At 49.8% G+C, this 10,850-nt stretch overlaps 1 pseudogene; it reads right to left on the bottom strand.

Moving 5' to 3' along the window:
- Positions 1-408: 408 nt before the first annotated feature.
- Positions 409-3,018, bottom strand: LOC144587150 (uncharacterized; annotated as a pseudogene).
- Positions 3,019-10,850: the final 7,832 nt, after the last annotated feature.

The raw sequence follows: 10,850 nt of genomic DNA, 5'->3' as shown, positions 1-10,850 counted from the left end.
AAGGAAGGAAGGAAGGAAGGAAGGAAGGAAGGAAGGAAGGAAGGAAGGAAGGAAGGAAGGAAGGAAGGAAGGAAGGAAGGAAGGAAGGAATCTAACGTACAGCACTAATCTAGAAGTAACATTTTCCCTCAGTCTAAAACTCTGTAGGCACACACCCGCCACTTAGGTATTTTTAAAATTTGTTTTACTACTATTGAAAACTGTAGGAAGTGAAACAGACAGAGTTCTTGACATGGAGGATCTTCCCATCTGGTCCCAGTGATCAGGTAAAAGCATATGTTCAGAGGAAGTCTTCATTGCTACGCAAAGACTCAACTGCAATAAAGCTGATGCAAAGAAAACTGGAGTCTCTGATCTACGTCCCCTGCTCTTCAGAGCCAGAGACTATGATGTAAACTGTAGGGCGTATGTATTATGAACAATGGGTGGGATCCAGATTTGGTTTAAGGTCAAATCATGGATGAGGAAAATGCACATGCCAGCTTCTTCTTACAAAAAATACCACAATGCACAAATTTATCCACATTCAGAGTGGGAGAAAATATGGGAGTAAAAAATCAGACAGACAGACAGACAGACAGACAGACAGACAGACAGACAGACAGACAGATAGATAGATAGATAGATAGATAGATAGATAGATAGATAGATAGATAGATAGATAGATAGATAGATAGATAGATAGATAGATAGATAGGGTAGGAGACAAGACTGAACAGATCCTTTAAAATGTATTTTAGAATGAAGGAAAAGGTTATTTCCAGAGTGCTGTATCTTAGATTGATTCTTTCATTTCTCCCTCCCTCCCTCAATTACTTTCTTCCTTCCTTCCTCCATATCTCAGACATATAGACAGACAATCAGACAGTCAGTGGAACAGATGGACCGATGGACAGATGGACGGAGAGATGGATGGACTCACTGATAGATGGATGAAGAGGACAGATCAACAGAGGGATGGGCAGACGTACAGATGGATGATCAGACAGAGAGAAGGATAGAGGGACAGACGTATACACAGAGACACGGACAAACAGATAAACGTACATACATATGAACCGACTGAGAAATGTACAAATGGACAGATGGACAGATGGATGGAGAGACAGAAAGACAGATGGACAGATGGATGGACAGACAGAAATAGATAGATGGATGGATGGACAGATGGTCCATCTTTAGCTCTGTCCATCCATCCATTCATCTATTCGTCCATCCGTCCATCAGTCTGTCTGTCTGCTGTCTATCCGTCTGTCTGTATTTCTTTCTGTCCATCTGTTTCAACCAACAAATGGACAGATGGATGGATAGAGGGACAGACAGATGGATGGAGGGATGGAGGGATGGAGGGAGGGAGGGAGGGACGGACGGACGGACGGACAGAAAGACAGATGGATGGATTAACAGTACATCTTTAGCTCTGTCTGTCCATCCGTCCATCTTACTGTCTGTCCATCAGTCTGTCTGTCCATCCATCCATTTGTCTTTCTGTCCCTCTCTCTGTTCATCTATCTGTCAGTCTGTTGGTCTGTCCATCCCTCCATCCATCCACCTGTCTTTCCATCTGTCCGTCTACCTGTCTGTCCGTCCATCCATCTTTCCATTCATATATCCATCTGCCTGTCTGTCTGTTCATTAGTCCACCTATCTGTCTGTCTCCATCCCTCCATTCCTCTGTCTGTCTCTCCGTCCATCCACCCATCTCTCTGTCTGTCTGTTTGTATGTCATTCCATCCCTTTATCCATTTGTCTGTATGTCTGTCTATCAGTCTGTCTGTCTGTCTGTCTGGCAGTCCTTCCATCTGTCCCTGTCTGCCTTTCTGTCCATCCATTCATCTGTAAGTCTGTCCATCCATCCATCCATCTGTCAGTTTGTCTGTCCACAGACAGACAAACAAACGGATAGACAGACAGCCAGATAGAGGTATGGACAAACAGAAATTCAGACAGATAGATGGACGCATAGACAGACAGATGGACAGACAGACAATTGGACAGATTGGCAGACAGGCAGACAGGCAGACACAGAGATGGAAGGTTGGACGGCCAGACGATCAGACAGATGAACAGATGGATGAACAGACGAACAAATGGACAGACAGATGGACTGGCAGACAGACAGACAGATGGACTGACCGACCAACAGACAAATGGACAGACAGATGGACTAACCAATGGACCAACTGACAAATGGATGGATGGACGGAGAGACAGACAGACAGATGGGTGGACGGACAGACAGGCAAACAGATGGACAGATGGATGAACAGACAGACAAATGGATGGACAAACGGATGGAAAGACAGACAACTTCCTCTGAACATATGCCTTTACCTGATCACTGGGACCAATTGGGAAGATCTTCCATGTCAAGAACTCTATCTCTTTCACTTCCAAAAGTTTTCAATTGCACTAAAGCAAAATTTTAAAATACCTAAGTGATGGGGGTGTGCCTAGAGAGTTTTAGATGGAGTGAAATAGTTATTTCCAAATTTAGTGACAGAGAGAAGGGTGGACGTACAGCGAGATAGATAGATGGATGGACAGACAGACAGATGGACAGAGGGACGAACCAAACGAACGAACAACAAATGGACGGACGGACAGATGGGCGGACAGACATGAACGGACAGACAGAAAGACAGGTAGATGGATGGACAGACAGATAGACAGACAGATGGATGGATGGACGGACGGAGAGACAGACTGAGAGACAGTCAGACAGATGGACGAACAGAGGGACACACAGGGACAGACAGACAAGTAGACAAAAAGACAGACAGACAGGCAGATGGATGGACTGACTGTTGGAAAGATGAATGGATGCTTGGATGGACGGACGGAAATACAGACAGACAGAAGGGTGGACAGGTGGACAGACAGAAATACACACAGACAGATGGTTGGTTGAACAGGCATATGGATGGAAACAGACACATGGATGGACAGACAGACAGAAAGATGGACCGACAGACGGATGGACAGGCAGACAGTACGTCCATCTGTCCATCCGTCCATCTGTTAAGTCACCAGTTTACCTGATCACAGAGACCAGATGGGAAAATCTTTCATGTCAAGAACTCTATCTGTTTCACTCCCAAAAATTTTCAATAGTAGAAAAACAAATTTTAAAAATACCTAAGCGTCCAAAGTGGCTCAGTGGGAACTGAGACATGGGTGGCTGACTGGAACCCAGAATATCCTCACTGTCATTCTCCTCCTCATGGCGACAAGCAGAATTTTCAGACTGCATCAGGAACAGAACAGTGGCAAAAAGCTGTCACCTTGATTACAGAGGTGCAAACAGACCATTTTAGGTACTCCTTAAGAGCAGAATAAGGGAAGAAACTGTGGTATTCAGCCACCTAGCTTTGCAAGTGATTTAGAAACAAACACCAATGGAAACTAATGGTTCCCATATCCATATGATCACATCCAGGAATGGGTTGTTGGTGCAACATTTTTCTCCTCCAAGACGAGAGCAATAATTTGGTAGAAGGCAGTCTGCACTTGATGCAAAGAAAACTGATCTACATCCCAAGCTCTTCAGAACCAGAGATTCTAATGTAAACTGTCCATCCATCCATCCGTCTGCCTGTCTCTCAGTCCATGTCTGTCTGTCTGTCCATCCAGCTGTCCATCTGTCCGTCCATCTGTCCGTCTGTCTGTCTGTACGTTTGTTCGTCCATCTTTGTATGTATGTCTGTTCGTCCGTCTAGCCATCCATCTGTCTGTCGCACCCTTCCTCCTATTTATTTCCTACACACACATACACACACACACACAGAGAGAGAGAGCAAGAGAGAGAGAGAGAGAGAGAGAGAGAGAGAGAGCAATGCTAATTCCACAGCTTTAACCAATTGCTGCTTCTTCCGGAGAACCTGTTTGGGTGAATGTATGTGCCGCCGCCGCTGCTGCTGGCGCTGATGATGAGACTGGATGGGAATAAGGGTGGTGGCAGATCCACTATATCTTAGGAGGCTAGCTGGGAGAGGGCCCGGTTGCCTTTCCTTCTTTGAGCGGAGGCTCCAGACGGAACAAGGAGGAGAGCCTTGGCAAAGGGGGGGGGGGGCGCTCGAGATGCCAGAGTTCTGCCTGGGTGTCAGTAGGCAGGATTTGCTCGGAATCCGGGCCCCACAGAACACGGCCAGGACCGATGGAGGCAAAGGCCGAAGGACCCAGACCAAGCGGTGCGTGTGCTCGTCCGTGCCTGGGGAGCTTGAGCCAGGAGATGCTGAGGCAGATTGAAAGAGGCCACCTCCCCCGGGCAGCTCCCTGGCGTGGTTTGTTTCGGGAGCGTCCCTCCCAGGGGCTGGGGGGGGGGGGAGGAGGCGAATCCTGGGCGGCTACAGCGCCTTCTCCACCTGCCTCGGGCCTTAAGCCGGGCAGGGACCGGACCTCGCAGTGAAGTCCTTTGCCTCCGTCGCTTTGACGGGGCTCCGGTCGCCTTTTGGGCGGTCTGGTCCCTTCTCCGTAAGGGGCTAAGGCGGGCGGGCAGCGTGCTGCAGTGGTTAGAGCCGGGACTTGCGACCTTCTCTGTAGTCGAGGTCTGCAAGACGAGGAAACGCGCCGGAGCACCTTGTTCTCTTAGCCTGACCTACCTCGCAGGGCTGTCGTACCTTGAGAGCATTGGCCTGAAAATGTAATGAAATGAACCGAACCAAAAAATGAGCTTTACTAGGGAAACATTACTAGGGAAACATGGGCGGTGCCGGGCTGCGCACTTCGCGCTAGGTCCTGCTTCCCTAGCATCATCCTATCCAGTTGGTCCAAACTGCGGTGGGAAGGGAGCCAGGAGGCCGGCTGGGAAGTACCTTCTAGGGGTCATCCCCGAGGCCAGGGCAGCTGGCTAAAAAAGACCCGGTGGTTGTACAGGGTCCATTCGGTAGGTCCCGCACGGCCCTTCGTTCTAGGGTCTGTGCCATCATCATGATCTTCTCAGTGCTGTTACTGCCGAAGCACCGGGATGTGCTTCGGCCCGGCAAGAGGCGCGGATGAGATGCTGGTCGTCTTTCTCCTCAAAGGAGTTCCAGCCTCCTCTTTCCCCAGGTGCGCAGTCTCCTTGGAGGTAAGCGCCGTTGTGTTATTTCAGGCAACCTCGCTCGACGGGGTCTGTCCCTACCATTCAGCCCGAGAAGAGGCCCTCATGAACCGGGGGAAAGCAAGGGCGCGCCTTCTGTAAGGAGGCAGCAAGAAAGCCTGAAGGACAAGAGGGTCGAAGCCCTGGGCGGGGGGGGGGTCATCATCATCATCATCCCTCTAGGTCAGGCATGCGAGGAGAATAACTGCACTTTGCCCACAGAGCAAATGGGTCGGAGATGACAGCCACATTTTGTTGACATCCACCTTTCCAGCGCCGCTCTATAGATACTCCTCAGCCTGTCGACTCAGGAGTAAATCTGGCCGGGTTCAAGACAGCTCCCTCTCCGGTGAGTGCAGGAGTGCTGCCTCCACCACACTCAGCCCGGCCACCGCGTCATGAAGACGATACAGAGTTGTTCCGAGGGCGATAACCCGCATTAAGTGTCCTTCCTCTTGTTTTCGCGTGTGCGTGTAGTTGTGGGTGCAGGAAGGATTAAAAAAGGTCCTTTTCCCCTTACGAAAATTAAACCAACATCTTACACAAGAAGTCGAAACCCTTGAAGGGCTGATTCTACCGAACTCCGAATCCTGTTCTCAACGGGATTGGCGCCCGATCCCACTTCTGATGTCCTTCTCAGGAAACCTGAAGGGGGAACATGATCTGAGCAGCCGCCTATGGCGGTGGCACGCCTGCCCCAACTTTTTCCCCTGTTTGGAAGACCCGCTGAATGCAATATGATTGACTTAGTGACGTCATTTGATGCGGTGTGTTGCGGAGTCAGGATGAGCCAGAAAGCGGGGCTCTAAATAAAGAGAGGAGAATTGGCCACGAGGGCGGGGGAGCATGGAGGGCGTGGGGGGGGTTTCCACGCGGGATCCGGCGGTCACGTGCTCGAAGGCTTCCTCCACTCCCCCTTGCACTCCCGATGGACCCCCTCTCCCCCCCCAAGCGAGGTTGCCTTTTGCTCTCGGGGAGCTGCTCCAGGTGCGTCTATGGCAGGTATACTGAAAAGGTGCGGCTAATTAGTTCGTTAATCAATCGCCGTTATTATCCTCACCGCTTCTGTGGATTTCTTTTCAAAAGCTTGGACCGGCTTTGCAGAAGGCGGAGGGGGGGGGGGGTTCCGCTACGGAAGCAGGAGCCAGAGGATCGGTCTGTTCCTTTCTTCCGGGGGTGTGTGTGTGTGTGGCTGCTCTCGGCTTTGACCAAAGGTTTGCTGCTCTGTGCCCCCGCTTGAAGTGAGACACAGACTTGACCTTTTCCCCGCGGGGGGGGGGTGGAGAGGGTTTAGGAACCCATGCCTTTGGTTTGACTTCAGCGCCACAGTCCTGAAGCCGAGAGACGCGGGGAGCTGTTGGGGGGGGGGCAGCGGTCACCTGCCACGGGCGGTTCGGTCCCTCCGGAAGCCTTAGGATCCCGCAGCGCGCCAGCAAGGGGGAGGGGGTAGAAGTGGATCTGAGTGGCCGAGGCTGGATTTGAACCGCTGCACACTCACCGGGGACGGGCTTCGGCCTCCTCGAGTGACTGGGACGGGCTTCGGAGGAAAGAAGCTCCTCCTCTTGGTACCTCAAAGCCACACAGGGGCTAAAAAACCGAAGCAATCAGGTTGCTTAGAGCAGGGCGCTCCGCCCAGTCCAGGATCCAAACAGGGCTGGACTCAAGAACCGCGATGAGTTTCTCCATCATTTAAGGTGACTCTGGCTTGAGGCAACGTCCTACTAAATAAAATCCTCTCCCCCTCCCCCCAAAAAAGAGGGACTCTTCTGGCAAGTGGGTGGGTTTGGTTTAGACAGGCAACTCTTATTCCGAGCCTTTCCCATTGGCTGCGAATTCGTTCCGCAAAATGCGTTCTCTTTCAGCCGAAGGATTCGGGCACTCCAATCTTACACGATTTTTCAGGCCAAGTAAGAGCACCTCTCACGCTTCAGACAAGGGTTTTCCACGGGAATCCGTGTGATTCCAACACGGCGATTGATGGATGGATGGATGGATCGATGGATCTCATCTTTATGCCTCCTTACTGCCGGTGAAGGCACTTAGTAGGCGGAGAACACTGAGCGCTACTGCCATACACATGCGCGCCTGCAATTTCTACCTTGTTTCTGACTAAAAGTGGATAGCATTACACAGGAGGAACGAAAGAAGGAAGCTCAGGACCGAAACTACACGCAGAACGGCCGGGGATCAGGAATGCCGAAGTATCCTTAAGAAGTGCTGGTGTCAATGAGACCGGTTCTTAACTGTATTTATGTAGTATTTGTTTCATTTATATTCCGCTTTTCTACCCATGCAAGGACCGCCGGGCGGCTTACAAAACGGCCGTAAAATCCATGATCACAAGAAGCTAAATATTAAAATACAATTAATACTATAAAGCAATATCTTGTTGCTAGTCCCATCGAGTGGTAAGTCAACGTTTAGGTAAATTCTGTAGAGTCAAACGATCTTCTATCTTCGAGGCCAGGACACTGTAGTAGTAGTAGTAGTAGTAGTAGTAATAGTAGTAGTAGTAGTAGTAGTAGTAGTAGTAGTAGTAGTAGTAGTAATAATAATAATAATAATAATAATAATAATAATAATAATAATAATAATAATAATAATAATAATAATAATAATAATAATAATAATGATAATAATAATAATAAAGTGGTTACCTGAAAACAATTTAAAAACATTTTTAAAGTACATTTATAAATCCATAAAGTGCCCCATTCCCATTCAAAGCTTTTTTCGCCCCCAATCCATTCGGTTCGCAAAGGTCTGCCTGCAGAGAAAGAATAGGGAGCAGCCAGGCCCAGCCTCTGGTGGAATGGAGTTCCACGGCCAATTTTTTTTTTTTTTAAAAAAGGTGTGTAGGGGGGACGCTCTCTGCGGTCCTCACTAAACATCCCTTTGAGGACGATGGGACCGAGAAAAGGGTCTGTCCTGAAGGTCTTAAAACTGAGGAAGCTCAACGCTTCCTCTTGGGCGCTGTGCTGGGGCGGATGTACTTTGGATCTCTCTGCACTCTTAGGATCGGCGCTGTGCAGCGTTCAGAAGTGAGGAGCCAGAATGCCACTCAGGGACACCCCGCCAACCCAACCCGATTGTTTTCCTAAATTTGCCCACGAAGGATCCGTGAAGGATGGCGTGCCTTCCCTGCTTGGATGCCGCTGCGGCCTCTCTTTATACGGTCTTGAATATCTCCTGGAGCCACTCAAAACGACCAGATATTTAGGGAAACGTTTTCTGCGACGATTGATCGTGTACTTTTTTATGGGGAGGGGGTTATTCTCTTGCTCCGCAAGTCTCTTGGCAGTTAGAACTTTCTCTGGGAAAGAATGCCCCCCCTCCAAATAAAACCTCTTTTTTTTCTCCCCCCCCCACACACTTTTTTTTTCTCCTTCAAACGAGGCTTCGTAAACTTCAGGCTTCATTGCTAATCGCTTGCAGATCCTAGCTAGCAAGGGCAGGGGTTGGGAGGAAGCGAGGGTATTCCCTCCATATCTCGGAAATATTTTATTTTATTTTAATTTAAAGCGCCGTTGGCGGCGCTGGCGTGGGGGGGGGGGTTGAGGCAGGCAGGGGGCAAAAAGCGGACTTGTTAAAGAGACGGGAACCCGAGGAGGGATGTAATAAAACCGAAGCGCAGGTCGCGGGAGAATTCCCAGTTTTTGGAGCGGCTCCGCAGCGCCATTATTCAATCAGGAGAGCAGTTAGGAGAAAGTATGTTTACACCAGTCGTGTCACTTCGGTTTCAAAAACTCCGCCGCCGCCTCGAGAGAAACACACACAGAGAGAGACTATTCCAAATATTCCGTATGTTAAACAAACACGTCCGAAGAGAGCGCAGCGGCTATATTCTCCACCAGCCCCTTTACATGCGAGGTTAAACTGTTTCCACTCCGGTAATGAGAAACGGAGTGGCCGGGCTGTCAGCCTCGGAGGTTCGGAAGCAGGATCCAGGCCAGTTTCTCTCGATTTCCCCCTCCCTCCCTCCCCTCCCTTCCTTTTTTTTTCATCTTGTGAAAAGAGCATTCCACTGAAATCGACGCGGGCTCCAAGCCGTTACCTTTCTGGACCTGGAGTGAATTCGAATTTAAGCCATTATTTGTTGCGGATTCCCCTCTGGCTAAATAGTCCAAGGTGGCAAACAAAACAAAACAAAACAAAACAAACACAATTCCTTGGTGCAAAATTTACTCGCGAGTAGATGGCACACTTGCTCTGAAACAACTCCTGCTGAACGCCTCGAACCTCCTAGCAAGGAAACGATGTAACTGGGCAGAGAAATTTGCCCCGTGAGTGTAGCTTCTTTTCAAGGAGCAGTGGTGCCATCCTCTACCTGCAGCCCTATTCTGAAGGAAGCCTTCCTAAATCGGTTGAGTGCGATCCTAAGACCCAATGGCGAGTGCTTAAGGTCGCTCTCTAACCGCGCAATCTCATCTGTGCTTAGAAACGAGAGGCTTGAAGGACGGAATCAAGCCATGTTAGAGGGGTCACCTCCTTCCCTGTCAAATTCTCTCCACTTCCACTGGATTGTAGGATATAAATCCACGTTGGGAAGCATTCTCTGCTCTAGGGCCAGGCGAGGAGGATTCGTTTGAGCTTAAACGCGTTATTCGTTTATGAATGTTGGTTGGCTGGCGAGTAAAGGTACGGGAGACACAGAAGGCAGCGCGCGTTTCCCGCAGTTCTGGATGACTTTGTGGTTAAAATCCTGGTTTTCAAGAGCCCTCGTTTAATCTTACTTTTTCCCGCATCTTTATAGAATCGAAAGATTGTTTAAAGAATCCAGTCCGTGTTTGTTTTGAAATTGAAGTGGGTGGGAGTTTTATCTGTCTCTCCCAACGTGTGGTCTTCTCTAGTCAATCTATACGTTGCGTTTTAACGCTTTCCCGTTGCCATCTCGGGAGATGTAAGCAAGCTCGCTTGGATCGTGGCCCATAATTTGGCGCCAAAAGGCTGCCTCCTTGAACCCCGCACCACCACCAGGCCCTCCCGGGTGTTCTGAAGAAGCAGGTGTGTTGTGGCTTAATTTTTGTGCCTGCAAAAATTACCGGGACCCGAGTAGAGTCCTCTTCTTTTAATGACGAGCACAGAGCGTTTGCACTGTTGGTTCTCGTACCTAAGCTGCCCCTGATAATTTTCCAGCTGCGGGGACAAGACCCTGTCAATCGAAGCCGTTTTCCCTTCTTCCGAGAAGGCAACCCTTCGAAGCCCCGATCCTCGCACACGCCTTCCTTCGGAAGTAATCTGCCTTGAATTCACAGAGTATCTTTACTCTGAAGTCCAGGCGCAGCCGCGGAGCCCGATCCCAGCCTGCACGGTTGTTCCGAACGGAATCCCAACTGGCCACGGGTGACAGGAGAGGAGCGGGTGGAGGAAGACCAGGGGACGCTTCCTTTCCAACCTACAATTTATTTATGTATTTTAATGCACACAAGAGGTGTTTAGGGCTGCCGCGTCCTAAGCCACGGTGGGCAGGCTGGCGTCCCGTTCCTGCGAGGAGAGGATCAGGCCGGAGAAAAACGCGCAAAGGCAGCCCCCCACCCCCCACCCCACCCCGTGTTGGCGGCGGCGCCTCCCTCTATGACCTCCTCCCACTCGCAGAAAAATTTAAAAATAAAATAAATAAATCGTGTGGACGCGGTGACACTTGGTTTTGTGAGCATCACTCCCAAGAAAGAGGGCGGCGGGAACCGAGGTTTAGGATCTCACGATGGATGTGTGTGTATGGTTTTTTTTTCGAGCAGGATGCGCTTTGCTTTTGAACTGGGAACAGCAC

This window comes from Pogona vitticeps, chromosome 1, assembly GCF_051106095.1.
Source record: "Pogona vitticeps strain Pit_001003342236 chromosome 1, PviZW2.1, whole genome shotgun sequence".
NCBI classification, from domain to species: Eukaryota; Metazoa; Chordata; class Lepidosauria; order Squamata; family Agamidae; genus Pogona; species Pogona vitticeps.
This window is presented reverse-complemented; position numbering and strand designations above follow the sequence as displayed.